The sequence below is a fragment of the Astatotilapia calliptera genome, chromosome 23 (assembly GCF_964374335.1).
Source record: "Astatotilapia calliptera chromosome 23, fAstCal68.1, whole genome shotgun sequence".
NCBI classification, from domain to species: Eukaryota; Metazoa; Chordata; class Actinopteri; order Cichliformes; family Cichlidae; genus Astatotilapia; species Astatotilapia calliptera.
In genome coordinates, this window is record NC_137443.1 from 35125833 (window position 1) to 35151288 (window position 25456).

The 25456-nt window shown below is 39.6% G+C and overlaps 1 pseudogene across 1 annotated transcript in view; it reads right to left on the reverse strand.

Annotated features, from left to right (window-relative positions):
- Positions 1–290: 290 nt before the first annotated feature.
- Positions 291–25456, reverse strand: part of LOC113016850 (gamma-aminobutyric acid receptor subunit gamma-3-like) — a 187249-nt pseudogene continuing 162083 nt past the window's right edge. Inside the window, exons 9-10 of the transcript XR_013905246.1 lie at positions 10503–10696; positions 291–4745 (exon numbers count right to left, since the gene is read on the reverse strand). The product of XR_013905246.1 is annotated as a gamma-aminobutyric acid receptor subunit gamma-3-like (transcript). The remainder of the gene's footprint in view (positions 4746–10502; positions 10697–25456) is intronic.

Sequence of the window (25456 nt, forward strand, 5' to 3'; positions counted from 1 at the left end):
GCAAAGTGACATGGCATTGAAATCCAGTGAAAGGATAGTAGGAAGCATATAGAGTAGATCCCCTTTTGCGTACAAAAGTAAACCCCCAGTGATGGAAATTCACCTAGGAAAAATTGCAGTTGTTGTCTTTTTACAGTTCCAAACCCTCTCAACTGTTTTGCTTGACACCTTCCAGCAAAGCAGTTGAAGCACTTTACCAGAGGCTTGCTGTAACACACAACTTTTTTTCCTGACTAACCACTAAGCAACACTCTTAAAGACTTTCACACAAAAAGACATCACAGTAGCACTTGACCAAAACGTTATTTATTAATATAAGCAATGTACCACGCACTAGAAAAAAGATATCTATTTCACTCCAGAGTCAGTTTTCATAAAATATTTCCCCTTGGAGTGCTGATCCAAGAGCAGAGTGGCTTTTTAGAAAATCCTACAGCCCCGCCCCACTCCTCAGAGATCTCACTGACAATCACAACAAACTTGGTGAGCAGGGCAAAAAGGGAAGTGATTTCTTTGACACCTTTTCTGTGCCAATGACTCTCCACTTTTCACACGAGCTGGGAAATTTTAATGGGGGTGATGAGGTCTCTGGGAGAGGCTCATGAGCGACTTTATTATGCTCGCCAGTGCTGATCCTGGGTTAGTACTCTGATTGCAAAGAGGCTTTATAAACACAGGTCCCAGTCAACTGAAACACACAGGTGGTTTTTGTTAAGACGTAGAAAATAGTGATATTTGATTTTATTGAAGTATCTACATGGACTAAGACACTTATAAAGTGTAGTAGAAATATCAGAGGTGAGGAGAGTTTACTGCGGTGTTGCCCCAACTCTGGTCAATTCAGTCAGTTCTTACACAGTTAGTTACATAAATTGTTGTCTGTGAAGGTTCTCAGTCATGCAGGTCATCGTAGTCAAAGGAGCTTCTAAGGTTAAATGGTGGGAAATCCCAGATTTAAGCCCAGTGGGAGTGTCCACCCAAGAGGGTCCATGTGCCTCTTGGGGGGACACTCCCATTGGGCTTAAATCTGGGATTTTCCACCACCATTTGACTTTAGAACTGAAGAAGTTTCTCGGATGAGAGGTGAAACGACTTCAAGCTACTTAAAGAAGTCCAGACGCTTTTCTTTCCAAGCTCCTCAGACTACATAGATCCATCAACTACTAATGCTGTGTCACCATTTCTTTTGAGCTAATGTATTAACCACTTAATACTGACCTGGTTACCTGTGAGCCTTAGGGGTAGGGATAATGTCCACCCCCTTGTATGCTCTAGTTCTGAAAAATGTACCTATTTAGTGTGCTGCTACAGGAAAATGTAACTATAACCCTAACCCTAGACCATTTGATGGTAAATGGTAGTTCCAATAGGAAAAAATTCTATGGAAATTATCCCATGAGATTTAATTTGAAAGATGGTAGAGGTTAAGGGTTTAACTATCGCAAGGTCACTGGCGTTCCTTCTAGGGTTAGGGTTACAGTTCCTTTTTGTAGAAAGTTGAACTGTTTGAAAATCCAAATGATAAATCTTTTATAAGGAAAAGTGTAATGCCTCTATATATGAGACGTCATTTGAAATATAACATCTCCTAGTTTTTGAAAATGTCCATACATTTTTTTCATGGGCTAAAATCAAAATTCCAAAGCCTCGATGGGTTGCCAATGACCTGGTGGACATTAAAGAAGTTAAATAAACAGAATAAGATGTGGCCCACAACTAATTGGGTGTTCTGTTTTTTTGTCCAGCAACCTTGAGGCTATTTGATTTTTACCTAAAAACCTCTGGACAGGAAACAAATGGCTCTTGGAGGCCTCATAAATAAAATATGTGGGATCCTTAAATATAAACTCATCTAAGCTGCTCGAACTGACTGAACTGAAACCAGATTGACTCTGGCCTTGCTACTGGCCTAACATACATTCCATATATACCTGTATGAAAATAGAAACATTAATTAGATACAACTTACATAAAAGCTTTTCTCTGAACATACAAATACTAGGGAAAAAGTGTGTGTGTTGGGAAGGAGAGAGGAAAAGGGCTGATTGTTCTACAAAGCCAAACAACTGCAAAAAACACCTTACAGTAAACAAAAGCATGTCTGAAATGCCACTGGCCCAGTCCAGCGTGTGTGTCTGCACGCCTCCACATATGGCATCAATTTTAAATGTTTGAGGAGGGCATGTGGGACTCCATTTAGAGTCCATGAAAAAGAATCTTGTATCATCCATTTTTCAACACTGTCCAATGTAGCATCTGTGTGTGTGTTTTGTGTGTGTGCATTTGTGTATGTGATATCACAATATGTAGAACCTATTTTACAGTACCTGGGATCATTTCCACCTGGGCACAGGACGATGTGCCTTAAGGGCCTGGCAGGACATCAGAGATTACTTTCATTTTTCGACTGAAAATAAAAAGTAAGCAAAACTGAAGCTTTCATCAGGGCTTCAATTTAATACACTCAAGCTATACTTCTGAAACTGAATGGGCCAGGTGCAGCATTTATGCATTTCTTCAGGGTTTAAGTGGCTTGTGGCCAAATCGAAAATGTACCCGTTTAACTATTTTCATTTTGGCACAACAATTTGTCTTTACTCAGGCCTATATCATTTGTAGCTTATAATTCTTCGGGGGGAGAACTGTGTTCAACATTGAACTTGAACCAATCATAGTGGCCCTTGGCTAGCTTTTATATACAGTGTATATTCTCATTTCGGTATGCCAAATGTTAAACTGTATTTAACAACTGTCAACTCAGAAAAAAACAAAAAGACTAAAGTTTGTTTAATAGCTCTATGTAAAACTCGCTAACTAGTTACTGTTTAACCTAAAGAGTAAAAGTGCTAACTTATGTCTTTAGTTGCCGAAGAATTTACAAGTCCAAAAACTGTAAGTTTTACAGGTCCTGGCAGATATCCCTTTAGGCAGATCTGGATGCTTCTCCCAAGTTTCAGTGTTTGCATCAGGCTTGCTAGCTACTGGCTGCTAATTTCACATTCAGACATTAATTAGTCTCCTCAATGAACTCTTGGCAAAGAAAGTCATGCTATTCATTCTCTAAAGTAAGTGTTCCTGAAAGAAGCACAAGTAAATTGTTGGATCATAAAAAATAAGGAGGGATAATGTCATTCAGGGAAAAAGGCCAGTTAATATTTTGTTACTCTATTTCAGTTATAAATTATATACATAGAACCAATATAGACAAAAGGTAAATGCATTAAATTCATTTTGCTTTTACTAGAATAACGATACATTTGGAATTGAAACTTCTCTCTAAAATAAACCTACAAGCCCCAAAAGTCTTCTACCAGTAAACTAAATAAAGAGCTAAATAAAGACCATTATTTGAGAATATAAAGTACAATTTTGGAAATATCCAATTTTTCCTTTAAGCCTAAGTAATGCATAAATTATATTAAAAACTCAAAGTCTATTTAAGTAAGAAAAAAAAAACCTTTTTTTAAACTGGTGTGTTCTTGGAAAAAAGCAGCAGTACTCCAACCCCAATCTGTTTACTGCAACATACAAAATATGCCCAGGTAGTTTTAGATCAGTCTGCAGACATTATGCAGTTTTTATATAGTTGTTGTGTGCGAATATAGCCCAGCATTCATTAAAAACTCCCAAATCTTCTTGGCATGTACTGTAAACGGCATGTTCAAACAAAATAGTCATGTTCAACAAAACAGTCACTGACTCAATAAATAAGATTTTACCATACAACCACTGCCCCTGGCTGGAACCCATATTTAACAAGTAACAGCTGATGTGACCTGCTGTGAAAGAACAACTAGTTCCAATAAGAAGAAGAACAAGAAAACAACTATTCTCAAAAAGGGAACTAATTCTAGGGTACAACTAAAACTAATGTGCTACGAAATGAATGGTGAGCGTTGGTTTTTAAACATCTCCAGTGGTGAGAACTGTGTTCTGGGTTTGTTTCATCAAAGACTAAACAGCTCAGCATGCGGCGGTGTGATGGATGAGGTAATAAAGATAATGAAGGGAACTCTGAAGCTGCTTCTCTCGGTGCCGCACCCTTTCTAAAGAAGGCACTATGGGTGCTTCGCCATCTCCACGACCAAGAGTCAGCTCTGCAACCCCTGTTCCCAAATGTCTCTGAAGTCACAGCTGTCTGTTGTTTGGTTTCTGAGAGAGTCATAAGTGGGACTCATCCATTCAAGTTAATGCTGGCGGCTTGTTATTCTACTGCTGAGCGATTTATTCACGGTGGAGTGGCACTGCTCAAAGTATCATGGCCTTTACACTGTGCACCCGAGCACACGTGTATTTTTGAATACGTCATATCACTCCAGAGGCAGCATGTCCCTCACAAGTCCCACACAGCAGATCCACCTCATTTCTTCCCCTATGTTTAGCACTGACCTCAAATCACAAGCCGTGGTGCAAAGTGCCGCGGGCTGTTTCAGCAGTGCCCACACATCACGGCTTGAGACAGACTAGAGGTAGAGGTAGCTGACCCAGTACACAATGTTAAAGAGCAAGAACGAGGTGGGGAAGAAAACCCGGGAGTAGGCATCCAGCTCACGGATGTTGACGTGGATCCGTCCTTTCCTCCAGCCGCCTTCTTTACACTCCTCATAGCAGCAGAAGAAGCTCTTGCAGTCCTTTCCATCCAGGCACTCGTGCAGACAACTGTCATCATAGTCATGCCAGAACAAGGAGTTGCCCATGGGCATCATAGGCCGAGGGGTGGGACCCATGTTGAAAGACGAGTAGGCCTAGGATAAAAACGGAGAGAGAGAATAGGTGAATTAATTAAGACTTACGTAATCTATTCCCGAAGCAATGACTGTCACATCAAAATTACAAGCCACAGCTAGGCATAGAAAGTCCAGATCGTCAATGCGGCTAGCAATCTTAGGCTTTAGTTAGTCAACAAGTGTACCTGATGTTTGGCTTCTAATCTCAGTGCTAGTCCAGGTCCAACATCAACAGCCAATTTGTGATCTAGCTAACATCATTTTTGGGGGGCGGGGTCACACAACTCCATAATTCAGAGACATTTTAGAGGTACTTGAAGACATTTTTTGACACTAATATAAAAGTAGGATGGCAGTGTCCTTGCAATAAGCAAAACTGATGGTTACCTAGTGATTACAATTTTTCACATTCAGTGACCAACTGCAAGTAGTTGCGGCAGCCAAATTTTAATCGAAATGCAATTGCACAGGTTGCCTGGTGGGAGACAACCTGTCTCTACACAATCACAGTCAGACTAAGACTGACAGAATGGCAAAAGTTTGCATATAATTGACTACTAATGTATAAACATATACAGATTGTCAACATGCTGCAATCAGTTGGTCAGTCTGTGCTGATGAATGTTAACTGCATTAATAGACTGTGGTTAGCCCAGTCCATGGGCAAACTCTTTGCTATGTCAAAATGCAAGGTTGCCAAGCCCCTGTGTTATTTTTCTGTTAAAATTGTGTCCAGTAGCAACTATGTCACTATATGTGGAGAGATTTCTGAATGTCTTTTTCAAATCTATGAGGTTCAGGCTGGACTCTGAAGAAGTAGTAAATGTGACTTTCTGTTTAATGTTGATTTCTGAGAATACAGACAGCAACAAATTTGTGATAAACATATACTTTCTTGTAACTGCCAACTTGACCTTATTGCCATTTTATCATTGTCTTGAGGCACCAAACATACTTAGAAGACAATAGCTAACTGCAAGTATTTGCAAACCTTGTCACCCAAGATTATAAGTTCATTGCATACAGTTACAATAATTGTGGTTGGGCTGTGGGCTCCAACCACCTATAACTGTAGCATTACACATATCCTGGCTATGTTGCAAGCCTTTCTTTTTCTTTTAGGTGGTTAGTGAATGTTAGTAATTTTATGTCTTTATGCTAAAAATTGCAAAAACAAATGCTAAAATTACATTCTTCTTTCCACTTAAATACTTTAGGTTCAAAACTATTTCACATTTTGCCACGAGCCTGGGCTACTTCTTTGTAGGTCACCAACTATAGTAAAACGATGCAGATACTGACGTATATTATCATCATTAGCCTAATAAGCTAGTTGCACGACATAACAAGAAGTCTCGAGCACTGCCACTTCATAAAAAGCTCCATTGTTCAGATGATTGCTAATATTTTCAAGCAGTGCCCTTTTTGTTGTATTGCACTATATTTCATTAAAGTATTAAAGGAGAAATTGTGCCTTCAGTAAATTACCACACTCTGTATGATTTATCATTTCTCCAAAATAGAGAGATTATAAAGACACAAAGCCATGGCATATATTTATTGATGTATTTGAGTGCTTAAAAACTCCAACTTTCAGCACACAATTGATAAGCTGAATAGATTTTTGAGCGATGTGCCATTCTCATAGTTCTGCTGTTATTAGTTATAACAAAAAAAACAAAAAAACAGTACCAACAATAACATTTTGTGTAATCAATTTCTAACAGCACAAGGATTTCTGTGATGTTGAAATTAATGACAGTGTTCAATCATATTGTAAACCAAACAAGCTGATTTACAAAAGTACAAATGGCTAAGGAATATGTTTTGTTATTTTTTCTTTCACATAATGCAGCTTTAGAAAGAATTTTTGAGACCCCATTGCCAAATAAGTACCTCCTGAGAAAATTTGTTACATGACTCCCTCCCTGATGTTTATGAAATCATGCGAGGCCAACTAATTGGGTTAAAATCTTTTTTAAAAGGTTTCCCGTCCTCCACTACTCTGTTGAAGGAAGGGTGGTAGGCGAGAGAGAGGAATCGTTAGATGTGTCGTGTGGAGTAAGAGATTTGACGGAGTGGGCAGTACAAGGGAACGACACGAATGGTGGTGATTTGGGAGGGGGGGGGCTTCCCCACAGACAGAGCGGGCCAGAATACAGTGAAGAGTCAGAGATGCAGAGGAGGGGACTGTATGTAACACAACTTAATTATTCAGCCTGAGCTGGCAGTCTGTTTTAGCCCTGAGACACATTCAGCAGAACTCCTCTACACTGGGAGAAAATAATGAATAGGGAGGGGATCTGGAGAGAGGGAAATGACAGCAACAGTGGCTGACTCAGTCTTAGTAGATGTGCGCCGACGCCATTAAAGCATTCGCGGCAGGTGCAGCCTTGAGAACGCCCACACAGAGTGGTAGGCTCTCATACAGGAGTGGCGGGTTGAAAAGAAATGCATTCAGCTGCACACATGTGCTAATACAGACATGTCAAACTCCTGGGTAGATATTGTGTATTTCCCATATATATATATATATATATATATATATATATATATATATATATATATATATATATATATATATATATATAGGCACCCTATGGATCAAATCAATATCAGTTTTTGAAGGTTGGTGTGATTACAGCGAAGACAGTGAAAGAAAGTATTCAGTCGCGTTCTTTCCTCTTCAGACACCTTAACCACTTTACACCCACCGGGTCATCAGCAACCTGCTAGGGTTTCGTGTTTCATGCATGAATTTGGCATTACAGTTTTGTTTTTCAAAGCTTTTCCATTCGGGTGTTCCAAATAGGCAACAACTTTGTAAAAGGGCTAGACCGTAATCTGTCATTCCTAAACAGGTAACTGGAAATGTGGTTACAATGAAAACACAGATCTAAAAGGGAAACAAACTGATAAAAATATAGTCTGGTCACCTTTTTTCTACTTATGACAAGATGGAAACTGTGGAGATGTGCAGGAGTCCTAACAACAGAGTGAGGAAGAGGTGGAGAAAGGTGACAAGTAGAAGTAGAAGAAGAAGGCTGTAAGAAAATATATGGAGGGACATAATTAGGAAGGGAGAGATTCAATGATTCAGGTAAAGTAAATAGCTACTTTGACATTGAGCCACTGCAATAGCTAAACTTCAGCTTTTAATTATCACATGCTGTAGTGCAAACCAACTATTCTAACTCAACAACGACTGTACCAACCTGATTAAAACCTGTTTTAATACCAATAATCAAACAAAATGAAATATATACATAATGTGTATGTAAGAGCGATCATGGTGGGCTGTCTGGACTTAAACTGCCAGGGCTGAATTTATTGTTGCAGTCCAGCTCTGGTCCGTAGTCTGTCTTTATTTGTTTGTGGGTTTCTGTTCTTCTCGGCATCCCTTCTTCTCTTGCTATTGTTCATATGAAGGCTGGACCTAGCCTCTTTGGCTTCAGGTACCATTTTATAGTCTTAAGCAGTGTTTCCCAACCCTGTGGAACCACGGCACATAATTCACATTAGAAAAATGACACGGCACACCACCAAAAAAAAATGTCACAAAAAGCTTATTGATATTTTTTCCCCGCGCACCAGGTATAGTGGAATTGGCTCGGTTTGTCCCCAGTATACCTTGTTGCTTTCTTCTGACCGCTACTCATGCTAGGGCCTTCATCTGGGTTGGAGTTTTCTCCAGGACCCAGATCAGATTGACTACTTTTTTCTTTTCAAATATTTAGTTATTGCTATTGCGCACTGTGTCGTTTCACAGCATGACTATTATGTCATTTCTTCTTCATCTTCGTCTGTTTTAATGGCAATTGGCTACCCAGTCCTTGTAGGAAGTGTAGTTCAACTGCCCTCTAGTGGAAGAGAATGTAATTGTTCTGCCGGTTGCTTAGACCAGCGGTCCCCAACCTTTTTTTGCGCCACGGACCGGTTTATGTCCGAAAATATTTTCACGGACCGGCCTTTAAGGTGTTGCGGGTAAAAACAACAAAATAAAACCAGTGCCAGTACCATAAAAAATAAGATTTATTCATAACACAGGAAAAGACCCAGGGAAACCAAGTTAACGATAAAAAAGATGAAAAAAAAAATCACAATAAAAAACTATAAAAACCCTAAAAACAACAAATTTCACATCCACCTCAACTCTCATGGCCCGGTACCAAACGACTCACGGACCGGTACTGGTCCGTGGTCCGGGGGTTGGGGATCGCTTGTTTAGAGTACTAATCAGGTGGAACCAGGTAATCTTCCACGGCACACATGATCATTTCTTCGGCAAATACAGTGGTTGGGAAACAGTGGTCTTAAATTTGGGATTTTGGCTGCTACCACACAAAGAGCACTGCATTCTCATACAGTAGTATATATTTTGTTACCCTGTATTTATACATGTGCAATGACAATACAGTTAAATCCTAATCCTAATCCTAGTGACAAGCAGTGTTGGTCAAGTTACTTGAAAAAAGTAATCAGTAACTAATTACTGATTACTTCCCCAAAAAAGTAATCCCGTTACTTTACTGATTACTTATTTTCAAAAGTAATTAATTACTTAGTTACTTAGTTACTTTTTAAAAACACGATTTACAACCTGAATAGGTGATAAAGCGATAGCTCTTTCAGCCCAATTCTACTTTTTCAACATAATCCATCATACAAAATGTAATCAAATGGAAAAGTCTCTTTTTAAAACTTGTTTTGTTAGTTTTAATCTTTTAATTTTATGTATCAAGCAAAAATTTAATTATATGCAACATTCACTGACTTGAATAAATTAGTTTAACGTTTAAACCCATTTTCTGCACATTCCAGCACATAATTTTTTTTTGTGTGTTTACACTCACTCTTTCAAATAGATGCACGTAAAACACAGCAGAAAATAAATAAAGTCAAAGACTAGCAGTCCTGTTGCTCTATTTTCACCTGTAAAGCAGGAGTAGGGCAGGCGGAGGTTTACCCTGGTGCAGGTGTGCGCGGCGGTCAGTGGAAGAATCCGCGAGTTTCTCTGTGAATTTCCCATTACGTCGTCGCGCACTCGGAGCTTGCTCGGAAGTTTAGGGGGTTTTTTCGCTGTAAAAAGAAGTTTTCTTCCCACGCACAACGGACGCTAATGTTTTTGTCACTTTTTATGGAATCTAACTCAAAGTAAGGTCAGTACTTCCACGCTTTAAACGCTGCACGCTCACACTCTCTCCCACAATCGATATATTATCCGTTGTTGATCTGCACACAGCTGTTGCCACGAACGGCGCACTCGCTTACGTCACTGTCATGAGACATTCTCGCAAAAAATCACGGTTTTAGTAACGCAGTAACGCAGCGTTCCTACGGGAAAGTAACGGTAATCTAATTACCATTTTTGCAATAGTAATCCCTTACTTTAGTCGTTACTTGAAAAAAGTAATCAGATTACAGTAACGCGTTACCACCCATCTCTGGTGACAAGTCCATCACAATATAGCTGTCCCCTAACATACCCTGGTTTATTGTCTGTTTTACTCTAAATGGGACCATAATTTACAAAATGAACCTCAGGTTGGATTGAATAAGACTTCAAGCGAGTGATTGAGACCATAAACCTACTGAAAAACTGCTTACAGAGCTCATAAATCAAGTGAAACATAGGCCTGTTTTCTCATAGCCTTCTATATAATCACACTCCTTTTTGCAAACAATAAGTCTGGTGGTTGTTAGAAAGAATGCAAGTTTGATGCACGCGGTCCTCCTTTTTGCTACTCATTACTCATACACTCACCACAGGCTTACCATTCTCTTCTTTGGGGGAGGTCTGCGTATACTGTAGGAGTAGTAGTTGAGCATGGCGTACTCAATCATGGCAGCGAAGACAAACATGAAGCAGACGGTGACAAACAGGTCCATGGCGGTTACGTAGGACACTCTAGGAATAGAGTTTCTGGCCACTGTGCTCAGCGTGGTCATGGTCAGCACTGTGGTGATTCCTGCAAAAGTAACAGAAGCATGAGGATAGGAAGGAGAGTCACTTCACAAAGCATGCACGATGAATTGCTGGTCAGCAGTAGGATGACCCATGTGGATGTCAGTGATTATGTAACATGTGAGCAGCACTTTATTAATCGCTATTAATAATGCACATGGGGTATTCTGGGTAGATGTCCCCAGTCTTGCATCAATCCTTTCTATTAAACACCCACAGCGGGATACGTTTTGAGGGTGGTGCAGCAGAGTGGTCGTAATTATCAAATGATTCAATGTAATTTTTCTTTTTATTCTCTCTCGTTCCACTTACGATCAAAATGATGTTTCAAAAAGAGATCTGTGGGTTAAGCACTTCTATTACACAGAGGCTTATGAGGCGGATCCTGAGTTGTCTCTGGAGTGGTGCAAGTAGTGCAGCCACAACTCAGCAAGCACATTCCTGTTTTTGTTATTTCTGTATATCTGCAAAGGAATGTGATTTGGGACCAATCGGATAAATAGTTGTTAAGATGGCCAAAAAAGAGTGACACACATGGAGATTCCTTGCAAATACCTTGTTTGCATGGGGAATACAGTATATTTAAGAAAACAACTACGAAAAATAAAAAGAATCCTGTTTTTTTAGTAAAAAAAACAAAAAAAAACAGCAAAAAGTACAGTTTATTTAAATTCTACATTTTTTTAAACATTTCTTTCTATCCTGTTTACCTTTTGTACCAAAATGACTCATCACTATTCTGATATTTTATTTTTATGCTTTTTTATTGGTCATATCCAATAATTCACTCATTCAGCCAAAGTTGAACTGTCCTGATGTAGTCCTGTCTCTTTATAAACAACCAAATATCAGTTTTCGGCTTCAACAGCAAACACCGAATATGCTCTCAAATACATTATCATTGATTATATCAGTGATGTGTTCACTGACAATGTTTTCCCATCAAAAACTCTGCACTTTTCACAGTTGTGTTCAGACACTGGAAACACTTTACTTCAGGTCAGGAAAAAAAAAACAGCTTCTCCGACCTAAACCTAAACCTGAAGTTGCATCTGAACTTAATCCAGAGCGTAAACCCAAGTCTAAAAAGCTTTGTAGTTGCATATAATCATCATTTTGATGACTGTGTTGAGGTCAGTGAAGTGAATGATTTAATTAGCCATGGTTGCTACTTCCTTTTGGACTTTTCTCTCTGACATGATCTTAGTTCGGGCCTCGTGTTCAGCCAGTGATGATGGTGATAATGGTTTTGTTCTCTTGCTTTCATTGCAGGGTCTCCTGCAGATGCAAAGTCTTCTTTGCCTCTTCTTTTGAAAGCTCATCCGCGATGTTGCTGCTTTCCTGTTTTTGCTCCTCCATGACTTTATGTAAACCAAAGCCTCATGCTTAAAAGTATGAGGCTTTGGTTCTTGGTCCAAATTCAGTGGCGTTTAATTTTTTTTTTTCAAAGAAGGGTCTCATTGGTGCAGAGCTTAACTTTTAAGCTCAGTAACTTCACAGCTGGACCTCTGCTGCTCTTTCAGGTGTCGCTGTTCCTTCCCTGGATGAGCAGATCAGCCTGTCTGTGTGTGAAGTCTCAGTGGTTTAGGTTGAAGACTGCACACACAGCTCTGCAGCACTTCTTTCTTCCTGCAGGTCTTGGATAATCTTGTCTGGTTTAGCAGTTGTATGATTATTATCTGTGTTAGCTGTGTTGTTCTCTTCAGTACCCACATTTGAGGTTCTCCACTGTTTTAGACTTGGACTTATGACTGAAAGCCTCTTCCAGCTGCTCCTGGCTGCATGTAAAGCCAATCCAGCTGAGTCTTGGAGTCTGAAGTTCTGCTGTTTGCAGATACCAGTCTGGTATAACTGGTATCTGCGGATGTCCTACATTAGGTATCTGAGAGCACTGACCTCTCTTGTATCATATGGGACTCTGTCCTGATTGGGTCTCAAAGTGGGATTGGCCTGGTGATACCAAGTCCCCGTATTAAGCACAGGGTTACCTCTTATTGTCACGGCGAGTGAGAGGAGCCGTGCGGAGGAGGAAAAGGAGGATCCACACGCAGGCAGTCGTGAAGGTGTAAAGGGTGATTTATCGAACACAAAAGGAGAGGCAAACGGCAACACGGAGAACTAAACTATACTGGGAAACAACTAAAACTACAAAGCACAAACCTGAATGAGAACGAGCAGAGGAGAATGACGATGGACAGCAGGGAGAGCACACGGATGTGACATGGTAGATACACAAATGACGCAGGGTGGAATACACAGACGGACCAGCAACAACAATGACGGAAGACATGACTTAAATACACAGAGAACCACAGGGGAATTACACACAGGTGGTGGACACAGCTGGGAATAATCAACAAGACTAGACAAAGGTAAAACTGAACACACTCACATGAGACGCAGACCTTCACAATAAAACAGGAAACAAAACACACTTTACTAAGACACAGACTAGACAGAGACAGACTTGAAATGACATATGAAACTAAACCCACATCTTAAACCCAGATAAACAGAACATGGAACTCTAATAATAGACAAACATTACCATAACACGACAAGAGAACAAGAACACAATCCCTGATGCAAACTTAAATCAAAACACAATAAACTCAAAATACTGGGTCCAACGGACCCAGAACCGTGACACTTATGACCCCTGCATTTTCCTCCATATGCGTTTGCACTTTGGCTATTGTAGCATCTCCGTATATTATGTTTTTTGGAAGAATTGCATTTTTCTTTTAAAACAAAAGACCAACTAAAAATAAAGTCTTTTATTTTGAAGTATATGCTAAATTAGCGATATGAGGGCCAACTCTGTCAGATAACAGCAGTAAACACTATATAAAAACAGCTCATTAAATATTTAAAATTTAAGGTTTATTAAAACAATAACAACCTTCTTCTGGAAATGTAATTATTCATTTATTTTTGGCCAATTTGTTAATGCAGTTAAAATAGAAAAATCTGTCCCCCCACAACCTTACCTACTTTGGGAATTTGAACCCATATCTAGGGAGACTAAGATTAGCCCTTTTTCTGTATACATCAATGCTAACACAATAAGGCACAAGGGGACATAGGCTATGACTAACATGGTGTAGTTGCTTCATATTTTTATGACTGGACAATTTGAAAACTCACTTTTATCCATCCATCCATCTTCTGCTTACTGTATCTGCTAGTGTATCTAGAGGCAGGGCACACCCTGGACAGGTCGCCAGCCTGTCACATGTGTCATGGTCCTGGGTCGTGCGACCCAGTGTTTTGTGTTTAGTCTATTTTGATGTTTATTGTTTGTTTAGGTTCATTAAGTTATTCCAGCTCATTTGTAATTATATTACCCTTGTATTAAGCCTCCCCTGCCCTTCATGTGTTTATGTCTGTGTGTCTTGTGTTGTCAAGTTCATGCTGTCACTTCTGTCATCTTCCCCTGTACTCCGTCTACCTGCTTCGTGCGTCTACCTGTCAAAAGTCATGTTTGCATGGTTATGTTTAGTTCATGTCATGTCTAATCTTCATGTTTCCTGTTTTACTTTGAAAGTCTGTATTCAATGTCAGTGTATTTAGTTTCACCTCTCCTGTCCTGTCGTTAGGTTCATGTGTGTCAGCTGTGCTCCCATGTGTGGCCACTTCCCTTGATCATCCCTCATGTGTATTTAGTCTCTGTGTTTCATGTAGTCTGTGTCGCGTCGTCTGTGTTCCCACCCTCCGTGTTTCCATGCCCAGTCTTTTGTATTCCAAGCCATAGCCTTACCATAGTTATGTTTCTGTTTAGTTACATCTCTTGTGCTGCCCTCATTCTTGTTTGTTTCTTTTGTGTTCATCAGCCACAATAAAAGGCTCGCTTTTGTTTAAAGTTCACTCCCGTATCCTCACTTGTGTCTGCACCTGAGTCCTCCTCACACTCTCCACACGGTCTGCCACTGCGGACCGTGACAACATGGCTGTAAATGTTGTGTAAATGTTAAAAATAATAGCTGCTCTTCGTTTCCAAATTCCTCAAATTAACAAGAAACTACTAGAGATGGGGAAAGTAGTGGGACCTGAACATTCACAAAGAGAAGTTTTGGAAATATGGAATAAGATTTTTAAAAAGCTTTCTTTGATTTTGTTGTGATAAATATACGATAGGTTTTAGGCCATACAACCTTGGGGGTTCTATAAAGTGTTAACTATTGACTGGTAAAAAATTTTTTTATAAACCTGTCAAAAGCAGGCATTTTTTTCAACAGTCTGTTATACTGTTTTCCCCCTGAAATTCAAATTCGTTTTTGAGCTATTGACCCACTCAACCACAAAATATAAAAATAGCTGCCACTTTCAGTTATATAACAGCAGCAGTGGCAGAGAACATAATGCTGCTGTTGAGTGAAAACATCGGCATAGTTGTGCAATGCTGAGCATAATGAGTGCCTGTCTTTGTGTAGCCTGACCAGAGCGTGCTAATCTTTGCTAGCACAGGTCCACAGTGGCACCACGTGTCTCATGCAGGTCTGAAATGTAAACTGTAATTCTACAAATTCTAATAATAATATACTGTTGTGTGGTCACTACAGCCATAACACATTAATAATGCCTGAGATCAGATTACCAGAGATCAGAGAACTGACAGACACTCTCTGTTATGTAAAGACATCAAAGACACACCTGCGCAGATATACAGCAACATGGATAATGAATCATAAATGGACATAAATAATTAGGCTCTCTTCTATATTATATAAAAACATGGTTACAACCGGGATATTACTTAACAGCCACAGTGTCTGTCAAATAAATAAATAGGTTACTGAACAAAAATAATGACTATTCACAAGATACTTATGCGTTAATAATTAAGTAGTAGCAAAACGTGATGGCATTGATCTCAATCAATATTACTGCTGCAATGTTGACATCAGTCAGTGTCTAAGGAGATAAGACCTATGAGTCAAAATAATTATGAAGAAGTCAAAATTTAAACACAAAGTCTGTATGGTTAAATAAAAAAGTTAATTTGGAGAAAACAAAGTAGTGAAAAAACCTCAGTCTTTAGATTGGGGACATTTTAGACTCTGGTTTCTGGATTTAATCAAATGTAGTAATACAAAAACTATGACCTCCTTTTTCTAAACCAAATTAAAACAGACAATAGTTAATAACATGCTACTTTAAAATTCAATTAGGAGATAAAGATTTCCTCTTTAAATTTTAACATGCCATCTACTACTTTAGCCTTCTATCATGTCACATGTCTAGTTAACTGTGTCTAACAATTAATTTTTCTTTAGAAGAAATTGGACTCTGTGATTATGTAATAGCGAAATGTTAAAGCGGCATTCTCCACTGCGATTTATTCCTGACTGTTATAGTGAGAGGCCGCGTCATGCTGACAGTTAACATCCTGACTGATGTACAGGATGTGGTCATTAGTCGGCCTCTGGAGAGGCAGAGCTCTCATCAGTCCACTTTTCTTTTAATGACAGTGATGAGTGATGGAAATGAGGCTAGAACGCTTGCATTAGCTTGACCCCTACAGCAAAAAAAACCTCACACTGAATTGAAGATGTGTAATAGCCATGCTTGTGCATAATCACCGTAACTGGAGAGCACGTTACTTTGGGAGGTAACCAAGCTCTTAAAAAATAGTAATAACAGCCATGTTCAGAATTGTATAATGGTTGTATTTAACTAATTGTGTTGATTTATTTTACGTAATAATATTCCTCACAGTAAAAATGTCAAAAAGTCCATCCAATTAAAAAAATGGGCAATTAGAGCAATCATTAAAAAAAAAAAAAAACTACAGCAAAACAAAAAGCCTATTCTATCTGACCTTCCAAGAGATTAACATCCACCATGGAATTCCAAAAACCTTCCTAACACCCTTTATTTGTCTTTCAGTCCTGTTAGCTATTTGCTATTTAAAAGACTACGAGGCCAACGTAATGTCTGTTCATTTCTATTACATTTGAGTTCTTCTGTCTACAAAGTAGATCTCAGTAAAATGCTGTGATTGTTGTCATTTTCGCAGTTACTGAAATACTCAGACAAGTCTCCAACCAACAATCTATTGGGATCTTCCCATACAACCATCTTTAGGGTTTTGCAGAAAATATCCAATGAGCTGCAGGCTTATTCATTCTCTGGCATCAGCATGTTTGTTGCTCAAACAGCTTTGAGCTGCATACAAAGCAGAAGTAACTAAAATAGTAAATGGACTAGTGCTTTTATAGCTCTTTTCTACTCTGAGCTGTCAGAACGGTTTTTACTTTATTCACCCAATCATGCTGATGCGAGTAACTCATCAAAACTCCACAGTGGGTGAAACCCACTGATGAGTGAAACCCACTGATCAAAGTCCACTGATCAATTATGTGGCACTGAATGCACATGTGCTGTATCAAGCATGCACCGGGACGAAGGAAAGACGGGTGGACTTCCTGGTGGAGCTTGCAAGACTGGGGAGAAAACACTGACTGGTCTGATGATTCTTTATTTCTGTTGTGACATTTTAAAGTAGGGTCCTAACATGAAGCATGGTTTCATCTGGAGTGTTGTTGCCAATCACGTCAATTCCTTCTCATATGTGCATTTTCTATTGGCTGCTTGCAACCTCACTAAAAATAATTTTCTCTCAGATTGGCTTCTGGAACATGACAATGAGTTCATCATACACAAATTACCACCACAGTTACCAGGTCTTAATCCCAAACAGCCGTTTTGAGATGTGGCGGAACCAAAGATTTGTGCCGGATCTGACAAACTGCAAACCCATCATGTCATATGGGTATAAATCTGCTTTGTAAGTCTATGCCATGAAGACTTAAGGCATTTAAGATGGCAAAAAGGGTTCTAGCAAGGTGTACCTAATAACAAAAAGAGCTCTGAGTATATTTTCATTACAACAATTTAACTTTGCAGGAGTTACGTTTGCATTGATCAGTTACAGTGTTTCCAGTTCTCTGCTGAGATTTCCAGATCTTCATTCTTGTTGTGAAGGCTGATGAGCAGGATGCAAGAAGATTCTGAAATTCTGATAGGATGCCCTTTGTCATCATTATTTCCACAGCTGTTTGTGTGGATCTGTCTGGAGGTAACTTTTAACTGTGTGTTATTGTGTCATTAATGGCACCGTGGAGTAATTACTCCCCATGGTGTCTTAAGGGAGACCGCTGTGTTCGCTTGGCGACATGAAATCAATTCTTTTTAAGAGAGATGAGCCCAGTGACAGTAATGCCCACCGGGGGCATCGATATCGACTGCTGTGACACATACACATCATTGTCATGGGCTCGCCATTTTTCCCTCTCCCTCCCCTCTTTTCTTTCCACACCGCACCTCACCCTTCCTCTCCCCTCTCTCTTCTCGGTCTCTTTCATCCTCTTCTCTCCTACATGTCTTTTGTGGTGGTGGTGGTGGTGGTGGTGTGTGTGTGTGTGTGTGTGTGTGTGTGTGTGCCACTGTTTTTGCCTGTGGTTTCCATAGAGACGAGTTGCTCCCATCTATTTCCAGCTACCTCCTCTGGTCTAGTGCTCGTCTAGACTTTCCCTTCATCGCTGCTCATTAGATTTAAGTGCTCAACTAGGTAAATGAAAAACTCTTCTCCTCATACCTTAGATCCCACTATCTGATCAGATGCTGAAAACAGTACGATCTCAATAAAACGGCACGCGCTCTGGCAGTGCCTTTCCTCCCTTTCTTTTTTATTTGGCTGCTATTTCAAATCAAGGTCGCGGGTTGTCTTTGCATAGATTAATTCATTCTGGGGAAATTGGCGCTACATGATGCCATAGCAACTGGGTGATTCCTGAACCACACGGTGTCTCGCATCTACAAACGGAAAACAAAGTGCCACCGCAAAGAAGTGAGAAAGCTCCAGTGCATATGCCTGTAGAAAGCAAATATGCCACTGACACATCAATGCGAGTGCAAAATAATCTCGGCGGTGTGATCACAGCAGCAAGAAAGAACAGATTTTCTGGTTTTGTTCATGAGGTTTCAAACACATGACAGCTGGTATAAAACTGTCATACATGTCTGGTTGGTACTGGCTGTTGCCACAATATGTTAACAAATACCAGACACTGACCTTTGTTTTGTGTCCAGGGGTAAGCCAGGTGGAACAGACCACAGCTTGGTGTGTCTATAAATAGTACAGAGAAGTACCAGTGGAGGATCAGTGGCCGGGTCACAGGACTGCATGAGTTTTCACTGTGACTGAGACTATAGAGCTTTCTCTCTTTGAACTGAAAAACTAAAAGATACTGAATTTTATTTGTTTTCTGGAAATAAACCTCAGCATTGTATTTATGAATCTTTCTTGATCAAAAGTTGTAAATGAAAGATGGATGTAGCCTCTCCTATTGGAATGCACACTTTGTCAGCGTTATGATTGCAGCCATGTGGTTTTTGTTGTTATTGGTTCTTGTTTCTTTGCTTACATTTAGTGCAACTGCATGATAGAATGGAGTGCAAATTTATCAGGTAATGCTAGGTTGGTTAGTGAGCTGAATTCATATAGTGTGCAATGCACTGCAAAAACTCAAAATCTTACCAAGTATATTTGTCTTATTTCTAGTCATAAATATCTCATTGCACTTAAAATGCGCAAAGAACCACTTGGCGATAATTGAGGCAGTAGAAGAAATTACTGATACACTGGATAAAAATAAATATGCAGTTGGTATTTTTGTTGATCTCAAAAAGGCCTTCGACACAATCAATCACTCAATATTATTGGATAAATTGGAAAGATATGGTATTCGAGGGAAAGCTGGTAACTGGTTAAAAAGTTACCTAACGGGTCGGGAACAATATGTTAGCATAGGGCATTACCACTCAGAGAAACTTGGTATTACATGTGGTGTTCCCCAAGGGTCAGTGTTGGGACCAAAACTTTTCAATGTATACATAAATGATATTTTTGATGTTTCTCAAGTACTTAAACTCATACTGTTCGCAGATGACACCAACATATTTTTCAGTAGCGATGATTATACTGATCTTGTAATGACCGTAAACAGGGAGCTAAAATTAATTAAAAAATGGATGGACATAAATAAATTATCATTAAATATAAATAAAACTAAAGCAATGTTTTTTGGTAATTTAAAATATAATGTAGAATTACCAATTATCATTGAAGGTGTACCAATTGATAATGTGAGTGAAAACAAATTTTTGGGAGTCGTAATTGATAACAAAATTTCATGGAAACCCCACGTCAGACACATAAAAACCAAAATTTCCAGAAGCCTCGCAGTTTTGAACAAAGTGAAACAATTCCTTGATAAAGATGCACTTCGTACTCTGTACTGTACTCTGGTTCTTCCATATCTTACATATTGTGTGGAAGTGTGGGGAAACACATATAAAAATACAACTAATCCATTAGTCACAGTACAGAAACGAGCACTGCGTATTATTCACAAGGCTGGTTATCTAGATCATACTCACAAATTCTTTCTTCAGGCAAAGTTACTTAAATTTCAGGATCTGGTTAATTACAATACATCCATAATTTTGTATAAAGCTTTTACTAAACTTTTACCGGCAAATTTACAAACTAGATTTGAAATTCGAGAAAAGGTTTATAATGTGAGAGGCTTTGGAGAATTCAAATTACCCAGAACTCGAACAACCCGTAAAGGCTTTTGTGTGTCTGTATGTGGTGTGAAAATCTGGAACAGTCTGAGTTTACAATTGAAACAATGCAAAAATATTCATAGATTTAAATTTCTCTACAAACAGTTGGTCTGGTCACAGTATACTCAATGATGCTTTTAGTGTGCTCTGTAATGTCTGTCCTCTTACCATTGCTGGTATGGATTCCAAAAAAAAAAAAAAAAGTGTGCGTATATATGTACATATATGTACATGTGTGTGTAGATATATATGTATGTATATGTATGTGTGTTTGTTACTTGTAGTTATTACTACCAGTTACCTGTGGTAATGCAATTTATAATTTATATATTCTGTATTCAGTTATGAAGGCTCTAATTGTTGTTTGCGAGCTGCCGTTTAGATGCTTGTATGTGCCCGGGGCTGTTGATGGGTCTGTATGCAATGATGGGCGTAGCTGCGGGAAGTTTGTTTTTTTTGTTGATGAGTGAGTATAGGGGTGGGATTTAATAAGTTTTCTTCGTCCCACTCCTTTTTCAGGCAATTTTTGTTTTTTGTTTTGTGCATTTTATGTTCAATATAGGTATTTGTTGTGCCTGAAAATGAACAAATAAATGAAATGAAAATAAGACACAATCAGCTAAAGAGTAATATTTCATTAAGATATATGAACTTGTTTTAAGACAGTGAATCTTGAAAGTAGAAAGTTTTCACTTGTTCCATTGTCAGATTTTTCACTTATTTCAAGCAAAAATATCTTGTATTTAGAGAAAAAATCTGCCAACGGAACAAGTGAAAATTTTCTAGGTTCAAGATTAAAAGATTGATAAAAGATTTTGAGTTTTTGCAGTGTGCTAGTGTTAAATAAATGACTTGCACTGACCAAACTGAACCTATGCATACAGGTCCAGTTCAAAGACTCAAATTAACCAACGTGATGGCTAGCAGCCAGCTATGGGCTACAGCTGCCTGTCTTATCACACCTAATCTTAAGGCTAAACAAACTCCAAATGGATCAGTTGCAAAAATGTATATATGCTGAGGCTGTAAGCTTGATATTTATCTGACTGAAGCACTTAAGGCCCCCGATCAGCCTCTATGCCTCTGTGACTGAGACCTAAGCTTGTGAATTTATTGATCGAATCACTTTTGGAGCCAGCCTCAATTGTCCATCAGGGCTACTGCAGAGTCTCGACAGTTCTACCTTGGCTCAGTCTTTCAGCCCTTGAGGCTGTAGCTTGTATAACAGGCAATTTTGTTTTCCAGGATGATGGTGTTGTTGTTACTGAAGTCTTGAACTTGGCTTTTTCGTGATTGCCATCTCGTTGCTCTTCAACTGATAATCAAATTTGTGAAACAAATGATAACTCTTTCTGATATTTTTGCCTCAAAACCAGATTTGCATCCCATCATAAAGGCTGTTTGTATTCTATCGGTATATTTTCTTTTAAATAGCCAGAAATGCTACAAAAAGATTAGAGATCAAAGCCACCCCCCAAAAAACATATATGTGTTCTGACAAGTGAAATTGAAATTATGCAGTTGAAATAGTTGAAACGGATTAAAAGTTGGTATTGTTTACAAAATTCAGGGTGTTCATGATTTGAGCTATGCAGCACTCTGGCAGGCTTTCCACCGCATCAACACAAAGTACAATACAGTATATATAAGAGCTGACAGTCTGCTCGGTGAGAGCCTTGTTTGTTTATGGTAATTATGCTGATGTGTTCAAATTAATGTGCTGGTGATTGAGGTTAAAATGCTACACGCAGCAACTTCAATCTAATGTGATTAAAGGTGTTTCCCGCAGACTGAAGAGGCCTGACTTAAAGCCCCGACCCAGACGTGTAATCAGTCAAATGGCCCTACATGCCCTCTGACCAAGGAGACACTTGGGAGTAAATAGCCTGATGGGAGTCTACTCTCTACAATATATTTACTCAGCTGCGTATCTTCTGATGGTCAGATGACATTTAAGCAACTTTGGACACAAATAACTTCTTTAAATTTGTGTTACAATTACAATATAAGAATTAGCACAATCGTTATCTTATGGCTAACATTTTGGCACTGTTGAAAAGGGAGCGTTTAAGAGTGCTTTTCAAAATTGAATATTGGAGATAAAGTAACTCAGAGTTTTAGAATATTTCCATTTGGATTTGAGTAAATTACTATTTGAACATTATACATCATGTGTACTAACCAAACACTTTGTTGTTTGGGTTTGAAGAGCATTTCTTGGGAAGAAAATGACAAGTGTCCAGAGTGGAGCTGTGGGTGCTAGAGACTGTCAAACTGAGAAAAACAATCAGTATCAGCTGGTTTAGCAAATGCCCCCAAATGACAAATGCTCCTCTTCAAGTGATAAGTTCTCTAGTGGCGTTATAAATTAAAAATCTTTTCTTTTGGAAGCAAAGGAGAAGTGACAGTCCTCAGATGGAGGAGATTGAGGTGGATGGATGATCCAACAAAACATTGGCAACACAAGAAATGTGCAATTCCAGTTTTTGATTCACAGACAGCACTTGAAAAATTTGGTAGTTTTTGTGTTTAAATGGGCCCTACCATAGTCACTGGGTCATCAGATCAGAAAACAGATTTACTTCAGTTACTGGATGACGAGCCTGTATTATATGCTCTACAGGGAGTGCTTAGCTGTACCCTTGTGGTTTGTGCCTTAAAGTGATCAGTACTGAACTTCTGTTACCGGAATGGACCTTAATGGACTGATTAGGATCTGGGGGAGTTAAAAATGACACGTTCTAGCTTTAAATTCAGAGGACTTATTGGGATAATGGTCACAACAGCCTTTATAAAAGCCACAGTTGAATTCCTAGAGAGTCTAACCCCCTCTGACAAAAGGGAAGCAATCACAATATTGCTTTTCTTTCTCATTAAAAAGCTACGAAAGTCTTGAATCAATGAATAAATGCCACTGTACCACCAGCTAGTGGTTGCATCTTCATCAATTTCCCAGCACCATCTAGTTTTTCTTCCATTTGAAGAGTCTTATTCAGACCACACTTGAACAATTCAATACAAAGTCTCTCATTGGCGTTTAGGCATGAACATGTGGGGATTGCAAAATGGTCCAAAAACCCTTGCAAGTAATGTGAGGCTTCATGGCTTTATTTACACTGAACAAAAATATAAACGCAACACTTTTGTTTTTGCTCCCATTCCCCATGGGATGGACGTAGAGACCTAAAATTCATTCCAGATACACAATATAACCATCCCTCCCAAACAGTGGTCACAAATCAGTCCAAATGTGTGGTAGTGGGCACATCTGCTATATTGAAATAATCCATCCCACCTCACAGGTGTGCCACATCAGGATGCTGATCTGACATCATGAGTAGTGCACAGGTGTACCTCAGACTGCCCACAACAAAAGGCCACCCTGGAATGTGCAGTTTTGTCTCACAGCAAAATGCCACAGATGCCACAAGCAATGAGGGAGCGTGCAACTGGCATGCTGACAGCAGGAATGTCAACCAGATCTGTCGCCCGTGCATTGAATGTTCATTTCTCAACCATAAGCCGTCTCCACAGGCGTTTCAGAGAATATGGCAGCACATCCAACCGGCCTCACAACCGCAGACCTCGTGTAACCACACCAGCCCAGGACCTCCACATCCAGCAGGTTCACCTCCAAGATCGTCTGAGACCAGCCACCCAGACAGCTGCTGGAACAATTGGTTTGCACAACCAAACAATTTCTGCACAAACTGTCAGAAACCGTCTCAGGGACGCTCAACTGCATGCCCGTCGTCCTCATCGGGGTCTTGACCTGACTCCAGCTCGTCGCTGTAACAAACTTGTGTGGGCAAATGCTCACATTCGATGGCGTCTGGCACGTTGGAGAGGTGTGCGCTTCACGGATGAATCATGGTTCACATTGTTCAGGGCAGATGGCAGCTGAGAATGTCCCAGTTCTTGCATGGCCAGCATACTCACCGGACATGTCACCCATTGAGCATGTTCGGGATGTGCTTGACCGGCGTATACGACAGCGTGTACCAGTTCCCACGAATATCCAACAACCTCGCACAGCCATTGAAGTGGAGTGGACCAACATTCCACAGGCCACAATTGACAATCTGATAGACTCCATGCGACGATGTGTTGCACTGCATGAGGCAAATGGTGGTCACACCAGATACTGACCGGTTCTGGGTCCCCAGACCCCCAATAGCGCAAAAAACTGCACATTCCAGGGTGGCCTTTTGTTGTGGGCAGTCTGAGGTACACCTGTGCACTACTCATGATGTCAGATCAGCATCCTGATGTGGCACACCTGTGAGGTGGGATGGATTATCTCAATATAGCAGACGTGCCCACTACCACACATTTGGACTGATTTGTGACCACTGTTTGGGAGGGATGGTTATATTGTGTATCTGGAATGAATTTTAGGTCTCTACGTCCATCCCATGGGGAATGGGAGCAAAAACAAAAGTGTTGCGTTTATATTTTTGTTCAGTGTAAAAAGCAGTAAAGCAATTTATAGCATGGCATTCATCCAAAACCATCATACTGTTAGCTTAAAAAATGAGTAAAATGCATTCAGGAGAAACAAAGAAACATAGTTTCTTCACCAAGTTAAAGTGTTCTTGCTAACAGGTCAGAGATTCAGCTCTGTTATGCTTGTAGTAGCTAATATAGCCTCGAGCAGAGATGAGGAGGCTACAGGAGGGCTGGTAGCTCACTTCTTTCTTATCCCCTCCAGACTGTTTTCATTCTCAGTTTTGTTGTCTCCAGTCACAACTGATGCTTAAGGCAATTTATTAGGTTTTGCACAGTTTCCTCTGGAGACACGGGTCTTGTGTGTTCTACAAAAATGTTGCAAATCCTTTCTGAGACTTGGTGGTGAAGCGTCTCTTCAAAAGTACCTTACAATTCGGGCTATTATTTCTTTTGCTTTTAAATACTTATTTTCACTGAGCTGCCCCCTATGGGTTAATGGCAGAAATCTTAAAACCTACGTACATACAATTAAAAGCAAAAATGGTAGAGTTTGGGGAAGACTCTGTTCTCTGTGGATCTCCTTGAAGTAAATTGGTGACACTAAGTGATACTCTGTATTTCTCTGGATAATGCTATGAAGCATGATGATGGATGTTACCAGTAGATTCAATTAATTCCAGCA